Source organism: Rana temporaria, chromosome 10 (genome assembly GCF_905171775.1).
Source record: "Rana temporaria chromosome 10, aRanTem1.1, whole genome shotgun sequence".
In the NCBI taxonomy this organism is placed as follows: Eukaryota; Metazoa; Chordata; class Amphibia; order Anura; family Ranidae; genus Rana; species Rana temporaria.
This window is the reverse complement of record NC_053498.1, coordinates 121,451,593-121,471,792: the sequence shown is the minus strand read 5'-3', so window position 1 is coordinate 121,471,792 and position 20,200 is coordinate 121,451,593. Positions and strand designations below refer to the sequence as shown.

Here is a 20,200-nt window from a genome sequence, read left to right as displayed (position 1 = left end):
CGGCGTAGCGTAAATGGGGCCGGCGTAAGCGCGCCTAATTCAAATGAGTATGAGGGGGGCGTTTTTTATGTAAGTGGGTGGTGACCCGACGTGATTGACGTTTTTTTTACGAATGGCGCATGCACCGTCCGTGTACATATCCCAGTGTGCATTGCTCCAAAGTACGCCGCAAGGACGTATTGGTTTCGATGTGAACATAAATTCCATCCAGCCCTATTCGCGAACGACTTACGCAAACGACGTAAAAAATTCAAAATTAGACGCGGGAACGACGTCCATACTTAACATTGCGTGCGCCTCATAGAAGCAGGAGCAACGTTACGCCGGGAAAGCCTTACGCAAACGACGTCCAAAAATTCCGCCGGGCGCACGTACGTTTGTGAATCGGCGTATATAGGTCATTTGCATATTCTACACTGAAAACGAAGGAAGCGCCACCTAGCGGCCAGCGTAAATATGCACCCTAAGATACGACGGTGTAAGAGACTTACGCCAGTCGGATCTTAGCCTAATTCCGGCGTATCTTGCTTTCTGAATACAAAAAGAAGATACGCTGGCGCAGCTTTGAATTTACGTGGAGTATCTATAGATACGCCGGCGTAATTCAATGCTGAATCTAGCCCATCGTGTTTTATTTTTTAAATGTTGTCCAACCTCTGCCAAGTCAGATCTATTCTACAGAGAAAGTAATTTGATAATTACAATTGCTACTTCACGCTTATTGTATTATAAAATAACAAAAAAAAAATGTCACCATGGGGTGGCAGCAAAGAGCCAACTTGGCCAAGTCCATTGTGCTGATCTGTAAACTGTCCTGTGAGCAACAAGTCATTGCTGAGCTCCTCCTGAACATGCTAATTGCCTGGCTTCATCACTTCTATATACTGAACTGAAACAAGTGTATGGTTCAGGTAAGACAATGTACAGAAATATGCAACAATGGACTGATCTCTTATTTTTAATGTAACTTCTCATTGCTGGGTAACATCAGCACTTATGGAAACATTTATTTAACGCTGGATGCTGGATAGCTGCACTTTTTAGTGGCATCCTGTAGCTGGACACAAAGAATTATTCAACATGGCAACACCCAGATGAAAAAAAAAATATAAATAGATACATTGAAAAATGTACAGATATATATGGTTAGGGTTGGGGTTAGGGTTAGGGTTGTGTTAGTGGGTTATAGTATCTCACAAAAGTGAGTACACCCCTTAAATTTTTGTAAATATTTTATTATATCTTTTCATGTGACAACACTAAAGAAATGACACTTTGCTACAATGTAAAGTAGTGAGTGTACAGCTTGTATAACAGTGTACATTTGCTGTAACTCACACACATTATTGTCTAAACCACTGGCAACAAAAGTGAGTAACCCGTAAGTGAAAATATCCAAAATGGGCCCAAAGTGTCAATATTTTGTGTGGCCACCATTATTGTCCAGCACTGCCTTAACCCTCTTGGGCATGGAGTTCACCAGAGCATCACAGGTTGCCACTGAAGTCCTCTTCCACTCCTCCATTATGACATCACAGAGCTGGTGGATGTTAGAGACCTTGCGCTCTTTCACCTTCCGTTTGAGGATACCCCACAGATGCTCAATAGGGTTTAGGTCTGGAGACATGCTTGGCCAGTCCATGATCTGGGAGGTGTGTTTGGGGTCGTTATGTTGGAATACTGCCCTGCAGCCCAGTCTCTGAAGGGAGGGGATCATGCTCTGCTTCAGTATGTCACAGTACATGTTGGCATTCATGGTTCCCTCAATGAACTGTAGCTCCCCAGTGCCGGCAGCACTCATGCATCCCCAGACCATGACACTCCCACCACCATGCTTGACTGTAGGCAAGACACACTTGTCTTTGTACTCCTCACCTGGTTGCCGCCACACACGCTTCACACCATCTGAACCAAATAAGTTTATCTTGGTCTCATCAGACCACAGGACATGGTTCCAGTAATCCATGTCCTTAGTCTGCTTGTCTTCAGCAAACTGTTTGTGGGCGGTCTTGTGCATCATCTTTAGAAGAAGCTTCTTTCTGGGACCACAGCCGTGCAGACCAATTTGATGCAGTGTGGAGCGTATGGTCTGAGCACTGACAGGCTGACCCCCCACCCCTTCAACCTCTGCAGCAATGCTGGCAGCACTCATACGTCCATTTCCCAAAGACAACCTCTGGATATGACGCTGAGTACGTGCACTCAACTTCTATGGTTGATCATGGGAAGGCCTGTTCTGAGTGGAACCTGTCCTGTTAAACCGCTGTATGGTCTTGGCCACCGTGCTGCAGCTCAAGTTCAGGGTCTTGGCAATTTTCTTATAGCCTAGGCCATCTTTATGAAGAGCAACAATAATTTTTTTCAGATCCTCAGAGAGTTCTTTGCCGTGAGGTGTCATGTTGAACTTCCAATGACCAGAATGAGAGAGTAAGAGCGATAACACCAAATTTACCACACCTGCTCCCCATTCACACCTGAGACCTTGTATCACTAAGGCTGCATTCACACCTGAGCGTAGAGCGTTCGGTCGTTTTTTCGGGCGTTTTTTTCCGCGCGTATTCATGCTTATTTGCGCGTTTGCATACAGCGTCGTGCGACGTTTTTGTACTTCGGCGTTTCTTATTTTAGCCAATAGGAAAAATTATCATCTTTTCATCACTTGTTGCTATGTTGGTAGATTTTTTTTAATCTTCTGCATGGGCGACAAGTTCTATTGATTAAAGCGACGAAACGCCCATAGCAAACGCCCGTTGTCGCGCGATACGCTCAATACGCGCGTTTCCCATTACTTTCTATGGGGAAAAAAAACGCTCAAACGCCGCTGTCGCGCGACAAAAAAAGGTCCGGGACTTGTTTGAGCTTCGTGCGACAGGCGTTTGGGCGTTCAGGCGTTCAGGTGTGAACAGTCACCATAGGGAATAATGTTAATTCTCCCCTCTGGCGTTTGTGAGCAGTGCGCTTCAGGCGTAAAAACGCCTAGGTGTGAATGGGGCCTAAGGAGACACATGGCTGGAGGGAAAATGGCTAATTGGGCCCAATTTGGACATTTCCACTTAGGGGTGTACTCACTTTGGCCCGGATTCTCAAACGAGTTACGCCCACGTATCTCCAGATACGCAGTCGTAACTCTGAGTCAGAGCCGTCGTATCTATGCACCTGATTCTTAGAATCAGTTACGCATAGATTTGTATTAGATCCGACCGGCGTAAGTCTCTTACGCCGTCGTATCTTAACTGCATATTTACGCTGGCCGCTAGGGGCGTGTACGCTGATTTTCGCCTAGAAATATGTAAATCAGCTAGATACGCAAATTCACGAACATACGCCCGGCCGACGCAGTACAGATACGCCGTTTACGTTAGGCTTTTCCCGGCGTAAAGTTACCCCTGCTATATGAGACGTACATGCGGCGTACCAATGTTAAGTATGGACGTCGTTCCCGCATCGAATTTTGAAAATTTTAGGTTGTTTGCGTAAGTCATTTCGCGAATAGGGCTGGGCGTCATTTACGTTCACGTTGAAAGCATTGGCTTCTTGCGGGTTAATTTGGAGCATGCGCACTGGGATACTTTCACGGACGGCGCATGCACCATTCGTAAAAAGCGTCATTTACGTGGGGTCACATAAAATTAACATAACACACACCCACATCTACCACATTTGAATTAGGCGGGCTTACGCCGGCCTATTTACGCTACACCGACGCAACTTTCGTTTGAGAATACGGTACTTGCCTGTAAAAGTTGCAGAGGCGTAACGTAAATAGGATACGTTACGCCCGCACAAAGATACTCCATTCTACGTGAATCCGGGCCTTTGTTTCCAGCGGTTTAGACAGCGGTGTAGACATTATTGGCTGTGTGTTGAGTTATTTTGAGGGGACAGCCCTATTCGCGACTTACGCAAACAACGTAAAATTTTCAAAATTCGACGCGGGAACGACGTCCATACTTAACAATGGTACGTGATCGAAATCAAGTCTATATTGAACGGAGGGGAAGTGATGGCTATCAAAGTTTTAGTGAATTTGATTGAATCACACATCCTTCTAATAATAAAATCGAAGCGCGAGTCGAAATCTATCACCACCAATTTTCCGGTACTGTGCGAGTGTATGGACAACACCGGTTCACCGCTGATGTGTGAGAGATCTGGCAGAGCCCCCCTTTTAAGCAGCCGCCTCATTGGCATGAATAGCCCCCTCTCCGCCTCTCTCGGCAGGGTTGGCGTTGCCGTGGAAACGGGTTACAATGATTAAAAGCTTGCAATGTCTGCTCCCAGCATCCCTCCATACCGGGTGTTCAAGTGCTAATCATGATTAACATTATTTCGTATAAATACATCAGAGAAGGAAAAGCGTCCTTGCCTCTCCAGTCTCACATTCTGTTCACATTCCGCTGAAAAGATGGAGAGGGATCTGTCAACACATCCGCCCACTCGCCATGGTGTACCGAGCGTGCCAGAACAAACAGGCCCCTAATGACGCGACTCCATCATTTCATAACATGGAAACAAGGGTGGCGAAGGGAGCGATTTGTCAGCCCGAAGAGGGGAAGAAAACACGAAAATGTCAATTGTCATCGTCTACTAAAAAACAAAACATGAGTCGGAAGCATGAGGCGAAGCGTCATTGTAATGATGGTAATGTCACAATTACACAGTTCTGTCTCCATTCATCGTTGTGTAATTTGAGGGGGAAAAATGTGATTGTGGCCAATTTACTTTGGAATATAAAAACCAGGATGCATTAATCTTTGTCTGGAGGCGCTTGTCCGTTCCACGCAACAATGGCCGCCTGCTGGAATCGGCTACATTGTAATAAGTGCAATTGGCAGCGTATGATTGGAGACAAACTCATCACATTTATGGTATTTGTGTCCCTGAAATTGCACTAAATTTAAGTAGTAAAAATCTGTGAGCAGGCAGGAACGCACGTAAAATGATACACTTTTCTGCAACACTCAAAAACGCACTGGGCCTTTGCAGATGCATATTGGTGCCATTAATTCTTCAGTACCATGCAGTTTGGTGCGACACAATTTTGAAAATGGAGTTCATTTTGGGGATCTCACAGCACTGACGGGAAGTGTCAAAAGACCAGGCTGATCCTTTCCCCTGAGCAATGAGACTTGTTGGTTCTTCCCCACATTGATAGTACACTCGACAAGACTATAAAAGAAGGGTACATTTTACTTGCCACCTTCCCACGGAGCCAGACGAAATTCCGATGGAGCTGAAGCTAGTTGCTATGGGCGACTGCTGCGAGGATAAGCCTTTGCCCCACGTTGGGCGCCAAATGTAGCAAGGTCTCCCGCCTCATTCAGTCTAATGAGAACCTCCAGGGCCAGAGATAGCTGACATCTTTCAGTATGTGGTGTGTTGTGAGTCATAGTGGGTGCAAGGTGGAAGTTATTGGGCGCCAGACACTTCTTGAATGCAAAAGAGATGTTTATTTCTCTTACAAACTCTTATGGGGGAAAGAGGCTTAGGGCCAGGACACCCTTGAATAGTTGCAAGTTCAATTGGCAGACTCTGAGACTTCAATAAGAGGGCAGCCGTGCAGGGAAAAGCCGCAATCCCAACCCTGCGCTGCTCTCTTGCTTTTGGATAGGCCTCAGACAGCCAGATGCCCCCGGGATAGGCCCAATCTCAGGCCTAGCAGCCTGAGGCAACACGGCACAGAACACTGATCACCTGACTCCACCCGAATATATAGGCTCTTCCTGCAGACCAAGGAATCCAAGCAAACCCCTGCACATTGGCTGAGATACCCCATATATCCATAACCTGACCTTGGGTTGCCCTTCTCGTATCTAGTACCACCAAGTACCCGGCCACCCAGTGGTAGAAGAGAAAAGTGTAATAAAGCCAAACTTAGGGATAAATCAATAGATCTCTAACAATCAACCAGGATAACTACTTCTGGCGAGTAAATTTGTGAGGAGCATCCCTGCCTAAACGCCAGGCTTCCACACACAATTCTCACGCATAGCACAGCCCATTGAAATGAATAGGCTGCCATAAACGTGATGCATGGGAGCGTACGGAACGCACAAAAAAAACGTTCATGCTTGGTCACAACTCGTGGTAAGTACAAAGCATCATTACAGAAGCGACTTGTTAAGCCTCTTCTGTAATAATAAACACCTACCTGCCTACTTGTTCATTTTCTATTGAATGTGCACTGAGCTGCGCATGCGTGGCATGACATCACTCCCCCACTGACCAATCAAGAGGCCGAAATCCCGGCACCTGGAAGTGTCCCAGGAGAATATGACAGCAGCCAGTGAGGGGTGTAACCTCCACATAGATGGAAGGTGGTAGATATGAACCCAATTACTAAAATCTCATAGACGTTTAACCCCTTCTTACCCAGTCCTGGCATCCCTTTTAAAGCAGAAGTAAACCCATCCATTTAACAGTTTAAAAATAGTTACATTTCCGGCTGATTGTGCTTTCAGCCAAACTGTCAAACCATCTAATGGCTGGTGTCATAACTGATTACAAGAGCAGCATCATGGCAGTTGTAGACTAAACAGAGGCCAAGATCACAGCTTCCTTGATCACAATAGGAGGGTTTACTTCCACTAAGCCCTCGTTCACACCTAGGCGTATATACGCCTGTAGTGCGACGCCGCAGCCGCCCCTGAGAAGCTGGAGGGATGATTTCACATTGCCCTCTATGGAGATGGTTCACATCTCCACGCTGAACGCCGAACGCCGTACGCCTGCCGCCTGAAAACAAGTCCCGGACCTTTTTTTCAGGCGGCTTTCGGCGTTCGGCATAGGAGATGTGAACCATCTCCATAGAGGGGGTAAGGCTGCATTCACAATCGCTGCGTTTTGTCGCCGCAAATCGCGGTACAAAACGCTGCAATTTGTCGCCGCAATTCGCGGGACAAAACGCCGCGATTTTGTACGCCAAGGTGTGAATGCAGCCTTAAAGTGGAACTAAACTCTTAACTCTGCAATACTTACCTCTGCGACATCCTCCTATGTTTTTCCAGGAGTCCCTCTCCAGCCATCTTGATTGGCCAGAGCAGGATGATATCACTCCCACACATGCTCAGGAGGACAATCATTTCATCACACAGGCACTTTGCCAGTACAGCCAGTGATGGCTCCGCCCTTAGTGCCATTTGTGAGAGTGACATCCTGTTATTTGGGGGTTGCTGATGCCCAGTTTTTCATGTGGGACCTGAAAGAACCAGGCAGCCCCCCCCCCCAATAACACTAGGGGGCACAGGTCCTAATGCCACTCCATCCCTACAATCAGTCAGGACGGAGCCATCACAGGCTGTAGAAGGTTTTAGAAAGGCTTTTTTTGTGCGGTGCTTTTGACCTACTTTCTTTGCACAGATAGAGAGCACTGACTGGTAGGTAGGTTTTCTGCTTTCCTCCTGTCCAGCAGCCAGCACAGCTCTCCCTGGGGTGACTGAAGACCTCAGCCTTTTACTTGTGAGTACTGACTCTGCCACTATACAATTCTGTGCTGTAAACCTGCCCTGTACTTTGCAGGGCAAGTTTACAGAAAGTAAAATTCTTCAACAGGTTAGTCCCAGGAATTCCTAACCTATCAAAAAGCTTATCATAATAATACAGCCCAACTCCAGGACAGTAAAAAAAGTCCAGCCTTGGGGGGTGTGACCTCTTTCACTTACCTGATTCTTCACCCCAAAGCCATGACATCATCACATACCAAAGAGAGACATTAACCCAGTATGGTATGATGGGGAGGCTGGCGTGTGACTTAACACCCCTTCCACACTGGGGTATCTTTCAAGCGTTTTAGCGCCTATAAAACGACTGAAAAATACCTTCTCAGTGAAAGCCTGAGTGCTTTTACACTGGGGGCGGTGAGCTTGCAGGACGTTAGAAAAGGTCCTGCAAGCAGCATCTTTGGGGTGGTTTGGTAGCGCTGTATACACCGCTTCAAAAACCGCCACATGCTCATTGGAATGAATGAGCAGCACTGGCGAAGCGCCGCAACAGTTTTAACCCTTTCTTCAGCCGCTAGCGGGAATTAAAAGTGCCCAGCTAATCACCGCTCCTACAGCGCCTCGAAGATGCAGCTCGCAGGACTTTTCTAAACATCTTGCCAGTGCACCGCTCCAGTGTGAAAGCCCTCTGGCTTTCACACTGGAGTATAAAGAGAGACTCTTTCAGGGCTCTATAGCGCCTGCAAAGCACCTCAATGTGAAAGTACTGTAGTCTAAGTCATAGGAATCTGAGAATGTATAAACTACAAGTTCAATCCAACACTGCAGCTGGCACACTGATCAGCACACCTGTAATTCATTCACACTGCCTACAGCTCTGCAATGACCGCCATACAGAGGTATGGGCAACAGAACTGTAGGCAGTGTCTGCAGGTGCCTGACACTTCACCCGCACTCTGCTGATTGTGGGTGCAATACTTTTCAGTCTCCAGTTTTATTCTTTTTTTAATGCCCTAGAAAAAATCTATTCATTTATTACTCTTAAATAAAAAGGTGAACGAAGGCACTCGGGTCAGGCAGGCACATAAATGGGTGGTTTTATGTACATATATGAGTGTTTGTGTGTGTGTATATACAGTGTATATATATATATATATATATATATATATATATATATGTGCACGCATGTGTGTTTGCGTTTTGGGGTGCACACCCTAATGCAATAGGCTGCGCACGCCTATGGCTGTAACAAAAGAATGAAAGATGTCTCAGACATTTGTCACGGTTGTAGATCTGCTTAAATCTCTGTAAAGGTTCTACTGAGTGGTGCCTATGGGGTGGTGCCTAAGGGGGGTTGCCTATGGGGAAGCTCTTCCTGACGCTTCAGAAAACAACGTCCTCACTGACTTCCATCACATTTTGCATTTATTTGCTTCACTGAAATTCCCAGCTGGTAACATTACTTTATTTATTTATTTTTTAAGGAATAAATTCCTTAAAAAAATAAATAATTATTTGTGCTGGAAGGCTGCGGAGATCAGATGGTGTGTGGGAGCCCACAAAATAATATCTACCAACCAACACCATCGTGCCCAACTTCTCCTTACCTTGGCGGGCAGCGGTAGAGACAGAGACAAGGAGATAAACAGATCTGTACATCTTGCAAAATTCTGAGAAGCTTATAAGGCCTCATTTATATGGACATGATTAAAGCGGGGGTTCACCCCCAAAAAAAAAATTAACATTAGATTCAGGCGTTTAATAGATGATCCCTGTCGAGTAGGACATGCCACCCATCCGATTTTGGATATCCTATGCTCTCATTTAAGAGCCTCTCTCTGCCCCAGTTTTTAGTCCCCCGGTGGACTTTCCAGGGGGTTTTCCGTTACCCTGACTTATACCCCTCCCATGCCTGCCTCTCTATATATATGGATTTAAGTGCTCAATCGTTGACGTCATGAAATTGTCATCATAGACACACTTGGCCTGGACTATTGATGACCATTTCCGATATCATTAAAAGTGATTTGTAAACTATCTCACATTATCGGTAGATACTCTGTGTATGTTCGGAGTTTTCCTGGATCGTTGTACCCACCGTAGTGCATCAGATTGTGAAACAATATCTGCATATTAGCAAAAATCCTGTTTGTCTCGTCCTGAAGAAGCCCCCACGGTGAAACGCGTAGGCGACTTCAATAGGATTTATTCACTATCCATATATTTCTGATCCAGATGGTTTTTATTGTGACTGTATTTATTCACATTCCATTATACCACTGTTATTGTACATTATATATTTTTTCATATTTGTAACAAATAATATATTTTATACTTCCACGTGCCTCAAAGTCCGACTTTGCCCACTCTTTGGATTGGGTGCTTTTTCTATATTCTTGTTAGAATCACAATCGGGTGTTTTTTTTTAAAATCGTTGCCGTACATACCGTTTTATAGATATATGTTCACCGCGGCTTCCGGGTATAATCTGCGGGACTGGGCGTTCCTAATTGATTGACAGCCTTCCGACCGGTGCATACAGCGCGTCACGAGTTGCCGAAAGAAGCCGGACTGCGAGTCGGCTCTATAGGGGCGCCTGCGCACCGACGTTCGGCTTCTTTCGGCAACTCGTGACGCGCTGTATGCGACGGTCGGAAGCATGTCAATCCATTAGGAACGCCCAGTCCCGCAGATTATACCCGGAAGCCGCGGTGAACATATCTATAAAACGGTATGTACGCCAACGATTTAAAAAAACACCCGATTGTGATTCTAACAACTCGCCTGAATCTAATGTTAAAATTTTTTTTTTTGGGTGAACCCCCGCTTTAAGGGTACACCTGTGAGAAGGGTTGGCTCTGCCTACACTGGACGCATCAGTGTTCTGTAGATCCACATGCAAGTAGTCCCATTCATGTCTAAAGGCCCGGGTACACACTGGTATGACACAACAGATGTACTACTTTGGATCCGACTTTTCCCTGCGACTTGAAGTCCGACATGCGTCCGGCTTCAATGAACAGGGATCCGACTTCGATCCCCGACAATACCAGGCCCTTCGTTCTGGTATGGATTTTAAGGGGAACCCCCTACGCTTTTAAGGGGAACCCCCTACGCCAAAAAAAAATGTGGGGGTTCCCCCAAAATAAATACCAGACCCTTATCCGAGCACGCAGCCCAACAGGTCAGGAAAAGGGGATGGGGACGAGAAAGCGCCCTTCCCCCCCACCTCCTGAACTGTACCAGGCCGCATGCCCTCAACATGGGGGGGTGGAAGCCAGTGGCGGCTGGTGCTCAAAATTTTTGGGGGGGCGCAAACAAATGAAAAAAAAAATATGCCCATCAAATGCAGCCACTGTGCCCATCAAATGCAGCCACTGTGCCCATCAAATGCAGCCACTGTGCCCATCAAATGCAGTCACGTGCCCATCAAATGCAGCCACCGTGTCCATCAAATGCAGCCACTGTGCCCATCAAATGCAGCCACTGTGCCCATCAAATGCAGCCACTGTGCCCATCAAATGCAGCCACTGTGCCCATAAAATGCAGCCACTGTGCCATGCCATCAATCAGGTTTTTTGCAGAATACAGAAACGGGATCTCATAGTGACTGAGTGAGTATGGACAGCATGAAAAAAACAAAAAACGAGACTTTACAACCCCTTTAAGACCTGTTGCGTGCTAAAACCTGCATCTGTTTAAGCTCCTCTGAATGCTAGAACTGCTGGCAGGAAAAAGCTGCTTAAAAAACGCGGTAAATGCCGTGAATTACACACATGTTTAGACGTGTCTAGTGTTTGAGTGTCGATGCATTCTATTGGCCAGAATATAAATGTATTCTGGCCATTGGAATGCATTAACACTCAAACACTAGGGGCCAGATTCACCAAATAGATACAACGGCGTATCTCCTGATTCGCCGTCGTATCTCCTGATACGCCGTCGTATCTCTGTTTCTATCTATGCGACTGATTCATAGAATCAGTTACTCATAGATATCCATAAGATCCGACAGGTGTAATTGTTTTACACTGTCGGATCTTAGGATGCAGTACCGCGGCCGCCGCTGGGGGGAGTTAGCGTCGTAAACCAGCGTCGGATATGCAAATTAGGAGTTACGGCGATTCCCGACGGATTTTCGCATTCGCTACGTCGCTGCTAGTCTAGTTTCCCGTCGCAAAGTTAGTCGTCGTTTGACCTGCCCTAACTTTACTCAGCAAACGTATTGCTGTATAAAGTATGGCCGTCATTCCCGCGTCGAAATTTAAAAATGAACGTCGTTTGCGTAACATGTCCGGGAATACGGAAAGTACGCTACACGCGTCGCCGTGAATCAGGCACTTGCGATGAAAACTTGCGGCGGTGTAACGTATCTACGATACATTACGCCGCCGCTCACCTACGTGAATCTGGCCCTAGGCGCTTATGTGCAACTAAATGCATTTAGTCACGTTCGGATATTTTTTATGCTCTTCAGCTTCTTAGCTGTATGGTGTGTGGTTTTTTTTGGGGGGGGGGGGGGGTTCTGCCTGTAAGTGTTTCTGTCCTAATACACATGAATACACAAACGGGTTGATTTACTAAAGGAAAACAGACTGTGCTCTTTGTAAAGTGCAGTTCCCCTCTGTAAGTGCAGTTGCTCCAGAGTTTAGTAAGTGAGGTAAAGCTTTGCTTTGCAAAGAGTACACAATCGCGTGCAAGGAAAATAAAAAAAGTTGCATTTTTGCTTACACATGATTGGATGAGATGAGTCAGCAGAGCTTCTGTCATTTACTAAGCTCTGGAGCAACTGCACTTTGCAAAGTGCACAGGCTTTTTGCCTTTAGTAAATCCACCCCATAAGCTTACATAGAGGTGCTTGTACAGGCTGAAAGGAAACAAACACCTGAGGCCTGTAATGGCGGCTCTGTGTGCTTTAGGCCTAGAACTGGCACTACAAGCATTTCATATCTCTCCATCGTCCATCCCTTGGCTCTCCGACTGTTTACATTGAGCAGAAAGCTTCCATATTTTGTTTGTTAACAGATTTCTAAGTGCTGTCAGCCGGTCGCCTAATTATCTCTGTTAGAAGTGCAGCTTCTTAGCGGGATTTCCATATTTATATAACACTGCCCAATGCAATCAAGACGTATAATGACCAATAGCAACAATGGGCTAGATTCAGAGACAGTTACGCCGGCGCATCAGTAGATACGCCGTCGTAACTCTGAATCTACGCCGTCGTAAACTTAAGCGTATTCTGGAAACCAGATACGCTTAAATTAGGCTAAGATACGTAAGTCTTCTACGCGGTTGTATCCTAGGGTGCATATTTACGCTGGCCGCTAGGTGGCGCTTCCGTCGATTTCAGCGTAGAATATGCAAATGAGCTGGATACGTCGATTCAGAAACGTACGTGCGCCCGGCGGATTTTTTTACGTCGTTTGCGTAAGGCTTTTTCCGGCATAACGTTACTCCTGCTATATGAGGCATAGCCAATGTTAAGTATGGACGTTGGGCCAGCGTCGAATTTTGCGTCGTTTGCGTAAGTCGTTCGCGAATAGGGCTTTGCGTAACTTACGTTCACATCGAAAGCATTGACTATTTGCAATGTGATTAGGAGCATGCGCACTGAGATACGTTCACGGACGGCGCATGCGCCGTTCGTGAGAAACGTCATTTACGTGGGGTCATGTTTTATTTCCATAAAACACGCCCACCTCTTGACAATTTGAATTTAGCGCGCTTACGCCAGCAGATTTACGCTACACCGCCGCAACTTACGGAGCAAGTGCTTTGTGAATACTGCACTTGCCTCTCTAAATTGCGGCGGCGTAGCGTAAATAACATACGCTACGCCCGCACAAACTTACGTCCCCCTACCTGAATCTAGCCCATTGTATTATCTTACCTCATATTTGATTGGTAGGTAAGGGTTACTGCTTTTTCATTTTTGTATCTGTCCAGCAATATTTGTAGGTAGAAAGATTCGGGGAACTATGTCTCAATTTTTTTTAAACCAAGACCACAGTTGTAAGCCGCTGACAGTCTAGGTGACCACAAATTGTAAAAAAAGATGAAAGCTGTTCCTGTCATTTTGTATCTGCTCCTGCAGACTTATATGCCCCTCCCACATGATTAATATTCAAATAGAACTGAAGGCAACATGTTTTTGTTCATTTTGGATAGACTAAGCTAAGGTTATAACCGCTTTCAGTTTTATTTTAATTTTTTTTCACTTTCTGTGATAACAGGCATCAGTACAAATAGGGTGGGTAAAACAAACAGCAATAAAAACATGACAGGGGTTCCAATCCCTATCCCTATCGGGGCCGATACTAAACATTTGCGCGAGTACTTGAGAGCATGCGGAGAGCGGAGCAGAGCAGTCCTCGGGTATGTCACTAATGGAGGAGAGGAGAGCTGCTGCCGCTGCCGCCGTCTAGTCACCAGAGAGAAAAACAAGCCCTCCCCTGCCCCGCCGCCGCCGTCTAGTTGATCAGTGCTCGGGGAACATAACAGCTTTCATTTGAATAGCTGTGTGTTCCCCGCCGCGCGTCGTCATATATAGCCACTCCCCCTTGTCCGGGCACTTTGATAGACAGATCACCCATCCCAGTATTGGACGGGTGATCTGTCTATCAAAGTGCCTGGACAAGGGGGAGTGGCTATATATGACGACGCGCAGCGGGGAACACACAGCTATTCAAATGAAAACTGTTATGTTCCCCCGCGCGCTGATCAACTAGATGGCGGCGAACGGGGGGGGGGGGCTTGGCTTTCTCTTTGGGGACACAAGGCTGCATTTGGGGACAAGGCTGCATTTGGGAACAAGGCTGCATTTGGGGACACAAGGCTGCATTTGGGGACACAAGACTGCATTTGGGGACAAGGCTGCATTCGGGGACATGGCTGCATTTGGGGACAAGGCTGCATTTGGGGACACAAGTCTGCATTTGGGGACATGGTTGCATTTGGGACACAAGGCTGTATTTGGGGACACAAGGCTGCATTTGGGGACAAGGCTGCATTTGGGGACACAAGTCTGCATTTGGGGACATGGTTGCATTTGGGACACAAGGCTGTATTTGGGGACACAAGGCTGTATTTGGGGACACATGGCTGCATTTGGGGACACAAGGCTGCATTTGGGGACACATGGACACATTTAAAAAAAAAGAAGTATCGGTAATCGGTATCGGCGAGTACATGAAAAAAAGTGTCAGTACTTGTACTCGGTCCTAAAAAAGTGGATTTGGGACAACCCTAGTTTCTATGCACAGTTGCACTCTTCAGTTATAGTAAATAACCCCCACTTTATTTTCTATTTTTCTGGCACTGTACCTTTAAATGCAGGCAGCGCGGTTATGTAACGTTCAGATATTACACAGGATTTATAGAAGATAGATTTGCAGATATATATAACTTGTGTGGGATTCTCACCTCCTTTAATTCCCTTATTATCCGGGGACTATGCTCCTGCGAGAGAGACCTCAATTCTATAGCAATCTGTCACAGACGCGCCTCTCCGTATAATTAGCTGTGTCGCTGCTCGTGCGGTGGAAAATACACATTTTATTTCACCGTTCGCAACTATTTCTGAGTTCTTCTTCCAGAAAGTCTCTTTGTAGGAGAGAAGATGGAGAGACTGGAAAATGTATTTTTGCTCACACTGTGACCTACAGATTGAGCTGCCAAGATGACATTGCCTTTAGCTTTCCAGGGCATTGTGGATATTTCACCTCATTAGAGACTGCCGCCATTACTAGTAAAAAAAAACAAATAATAAAAATGTCATAAATCTATCCCCTATTTTGTAGATGCTATGGGCCAGATTCAGGTAGGAGAGCGGATCTTTAAATCGGCGTAACGTATGTCATTTACGTTACACCGCCGCAAGTTTTTCAGGCAAGTGCTTTATTCACAAAGCACTTGCCTGTAAAGTTGCGGCGGCGTAGCGTAAATCACCCGGCGGAATTCAAATTCGGCGGGTAGGGGGCGCGTATCATTTAAATGAAGTGAGTCCCCGCTCCGAAAGAAATGCGCATGCGCCGTCCGTAAAATATCCCAGTGTGCATTGCTCCAAATGACGTTGCAAGGACGTCATTGCTTTTGACGTGAACGTAAATTACGTAAAATTTTAAAATTTCGACGTGGGAACGACGGCCATACTTAACATTGGCTACGCCACCTAGGGGGCAGCTTTATCTTTACGCCGGCATACCTCTTACGGAAACGGCGTATCTTTACTGCGACGGGCAAGCGTACGTTCGTGAATCGGCGTATCTACTAATTTTCATATTCTACCCCGAACTCAATGGAAGCGCCACCTAGCGGCCAGCGGAAATATTGCACCCTAAGATACGACGGCCCAGGCTGTCGTATCTTAGGTAGGTTTAAGTGTATCTCAGTTTGAGCATACACTTAAACATATGACGGCCTTAGATTCCGAGTTACGTCGGCGTATCTACTGATACGCCGGCGTAACTCTTTGTGAATCTGGCCCAACAACTTTTGCGCAAACCAATTAATATACGCTTTTTGCTATTTTTTTTATTACCAAAAATATGTAGAGGAATACATATCTATCTGCCTAAAATGAGGGATTACCTTTTTTTACAAAATATTGTGTTTTTTTTTTTTTCAAAATTGTTGCTCTTTTTTTTTATAGCGCAAAAAATAAAAACCGCAGAGATGATGAAATACCACCAAAAGAAAGCTCTATTTGTGGGGGGAAAAAAATGTCAATTTTGTTTGGGTACAGCATCGCACGCCTGCGCAATTGTCAGTAAAAGCGACTCAGTGCCGTATCGTTAAAAATGATCCGGTCAATGAGCAGTCAATTCTTCCGGGTTGAAGCACTTAAAAAGACTTGAGGCTGTACTTAGTGCCAAAGCTGCTTCAACAAAGTAATAAGCAAAGGATGTGACTACTGATGTACATGGGATTTTTTTCATTTTTTTTTATAAATTTGCAAAGATTTCAAACAAACTTTTTCATGTTGTCATTGTAGCGCCTGTGTACTTTCGTACAGGTGCTATATTTAAATTTAGTGGGGGAATGAGAGAGTTATGTTACTCTCATTCTTTGATTTGTCAAATTTGTTTGTCGCCAAATCTGGATTGTCCTGTGGGTCAGTCTGTGCCCCAGAGATGCAGTCTCATCTCTGGGTGGCAGGTGGCGCCAGAGGGGGGCCAGGCGGAGCCGCTTCTTTTCAGCAGCCAATTAGAGGAGTTTTCCCTCGCGGGGCATGCTGGGGAGGGGTATTTCTGTGGCGGAGGCCGTGGTTCGGGGGTTCTTCGCAGGTTCCTGGTTCTGGGTGTGGCACCCACCTTTAGGGTGTGTGCACATCACGGGCCCCACCACTATGGACTACCAGGCTGGGGTCGCGTGCTACGCGGAGTTCCTGACTGATGCTGCCAGGGGACCCCAGTGACTTACTGGGTTCCCATACCTATTGAGGAGATCCCAAGCTGGGTGCTGTTCAGTGGGGAATTGGTCTGAGGAGAACCTGGAGGCAGGTGATCCAACAGGGCTTGAACGAACCATCGGGGATCTGGGCACCGGACACTGACAGGTCATGTTCAACCTGTCAGTCGGTGACCCCAAAGACATACTGGGAGGATTTGCTCTACCGTCCTAACTTCCAAGCACTAGGCCTGTGGCAGAGGTCTCATCTGGACATCCTAATCTAAATTAGAGCCAAGTCTGTGGCGGAGACTTGTTCCTCTCAGAAGCTCTAAGTGGCGCTCTGGAGCCAGGCCTGTGAGGGAGGTCTGTCCAGGGGCACTTCACCGACTCCGACTGGAGTGGCGACGAGACGAATACCATTGCTAAAGGGCAGGACTGCCTTTAATATCTATAGCCTGATACTGTGAAGTTGCTCTTCCTTCACCAACCTGTCCTGTTTACCTCAAGTTGACATGTTGGTCGTGTTTGACCAGAGAATAAAAGCATTGAAAATGTCAACCAATGATCTGGACATTCTGTTATTACTCTCATCACTACCATCACCCCTAGACACAGTATAGAGGTAACTTAAATACGCCGATCCCAAATCTAACCAGCTGCTCCTCTGGGGGTAGCGCTACATCATTATGGGATATTGTTTGTAGAATTTTGAGGAAAATCATGAATTTAATCCTTTTTGGAATAATGCTGTAACACCAAAATGTGGAAAAAGTGAAGTGCTGTGAATACTTTCTGAATGCACTCTACATGCTGTCACACCAGACAGGAATATGACAGAGATTACAATATGGTAGCATTCTTCATAGAGACAAGGATTCTTCTTCTTTAAAGAATTTAGAGAATCAGCCTAATGATTTTTAGATATAATTCGTCTCTTAGAGATAACGCTCAACATTTGCACAATAATTAAAAGGAAAACTGGGAGCTCCAAATGCCAATTCCAGCAGCTTTTTGTGGACTTACTGTCATTGAGCCCATTCAATCAAAGGCCGAGGGGTGTGGGGTAGAAGGGCTAAAGTGCACACAATACTTTAGCACAGGGGTCTCCAAACATTTTAAACAAAGGGCCGGTTTATTGTCCTTCAGACTTTAGAAGGGCCGGATTGTGGCCAGCAGGATTAGAAATTGTCTTGGCATCAGTGGGAGTAAACATCACCACATTTGGTATTGGGGGGGGGGGGGGGAATAGTGCCCCATTGTTGGTATCCTAGGGAAGAATAGAGCCCTCATTATTTGTGACAATGGGAGGAATGGTGCTCCATTTTTGGTGTCAGATGGCATTGTAGTGTCTTGTACCAGTAGGAGGAATAGTGCCCCAAGGGCCGGGTAAAGGCAAGCAAAGGGCCACATCCGGCCCTCGGGCCGCAGTTTGGAGACCACTGCTTTAGCAAAACCAACCAGATTTCTAATAGCATCCATACTTTCAGATGGTCAGGTTCTTCAACCAACAACCATATTATTGAAAAGAAGGACATTATAATTTGAAAGAGACCAAACATGATACACATTAAGGGGCAGATCCACAAAGATCTGCCTATCTTTAGGCAGGCGTAGCGTATCTAAGATACACTACGCCGCTGTAACTTACTTTTTCTTCTTGTGAATCCTCAAAGAGTCCGCGCGGTAAGTTACGGCGGCGTAGTGTATCTATTGCGGCGTAAGGGCGCGCAATTTCAAATGGGAGTGATGGGGGCGTGTTCTATGCAAATACGTTGTGACCCGACGCAAACAACGTTTTTTTTTAACTGCGCATGCGCCGTCCCTGGGGGTATCCCAGTGCACATGCTCGAAATTAAACCGGAACCCGCCAATGCTTACGACGGTAACGTCATTCTACGCAAATTCCTATTTGCGAACGACTTACGCAAACGATGTAAAAAATTCAAAATTGTACGCGGGAAGGACGGCCATACTTAACATTGAGTACGCCTCAGTATAGCAGCTTTAACTATATGCCGGAAAAAGCCGAACGGAAACGACGTAAAAAAATGCGACGGCCGCTCGTACGTTTGTGGATCGTCGGAAATAGCTAATTTGCATACTCAACGCGGATTACGACGGGAACGCCACCTAGCGGCCGCCGAAAAATTGCATCTAAGATCCGAAGGAGTACGAAGACGTACGCATGTCAGATCTAGCCGAGATGCCGTTGTATCTTGTTTTGAGGATTCAATACAAAGATACGACGCAGGAAATTTAAAATTACGCCGGCGTATTAGTAGATACGCCGCGTAATCCTTTTGTGGATCTGCCCCTAAATTTACGGATCTCATATGATATTTATTGTGACAAAATAGCCTCCAGTACAGGATAGCCTAGTTATGTTTGGTCTTTCATTTGTATTAATGTAATTTATTAGATAATACATTAATGATATCTTTTATGACTTTTGTATACACAGCCAAGAATAGCACAGGCACCAGGATTTCCATGCCTGTCTGAGCCGGCATCTCAGTCCTGGAAGTAGATGGTGGCCCTGGATGATGCTTGAACAATGGTGGTGCCATCTTTTTGGAGAGAAAAGCAGACAAAAGCATTGTCAGTGGGCATACTTTGACATCTGTAAGAAGTACGGTAATAAATGGCAGGAAGTGTTACAGTCACACATTGCTTAGTATGCATGGACTCAATATAAAGAAATCTGTCCCTTAAAAGTCACATTTAAGACACAACCAGAGAGCAGAGCCTAACTATGTAATGAGCATATATAGCTAAGCCCATAGATCACAGGTGTCAAACACAAGGCCCGCAGGCTGAAAGCGGCCCTCCAGGCCATTTATGTGGCCCTCACACCTCTTCTCCAGCCCTCCTCTGGTCCTCCTCCAGACCCGTACTTTTTGCTTTCAAGCAATGCATCCATCTTCTTCCCAGCAGCAGCATAAGGAAAGGGGGGTGCACTGTGATGTAAGGGAGGGTGGGGGACTCAACTTCTGATTGTGGATTGGCTCTTGACATCTAATGTATAGGGGTTGGGATGCGCTGGTCATCTAATCTTACATGCAACTGGTCCTTTTGAGGACAATCATAATGCTGATACGGCCCACAATGAAATTGAGTTTAACACCCCTGCCCTAGATTAATGGAAGAGTAAAGCAATGGATTTCAGGAAAGTTGCTGTAAAATACAAGTTTAAAGGGGTTGTAAAGGAAACTTTTTTTTCTCATAATAAGCATCCTTTACCTGCAGACATTCCTCTTTTCACTTCCTCATTGTTCGTTTTTGCTCAGAAGTTGCTCTATTTTTTCTCTGTTCTGTTCACTTCCTGCTTGTCTGATTTTACTGACCACCGTGACCAGGGGCGGACTGACAAC

General features: G+C 45.9%; 1 long non-coding RNA gene across 1 annotated transcript; it reads left to right on the top strand.

Annotated features, from left to right (window-relative positions):
- The first annotated feature begins 4,254 nt into the window (after positions 1-4,254).
- LOC120916105 lies at positions 4,255-19,490 on the top strand. Its single transcript, XR_005743961.1, has 2 exons — positions 4,255-4,641; positions 19,291-19,490. It is a non-coding gene; the product is annotated as an uncharacterized LOC120916105 (long non-coding RNA).
- Positions 19,491-20,200: the final 710 nt, after the last annotated feature.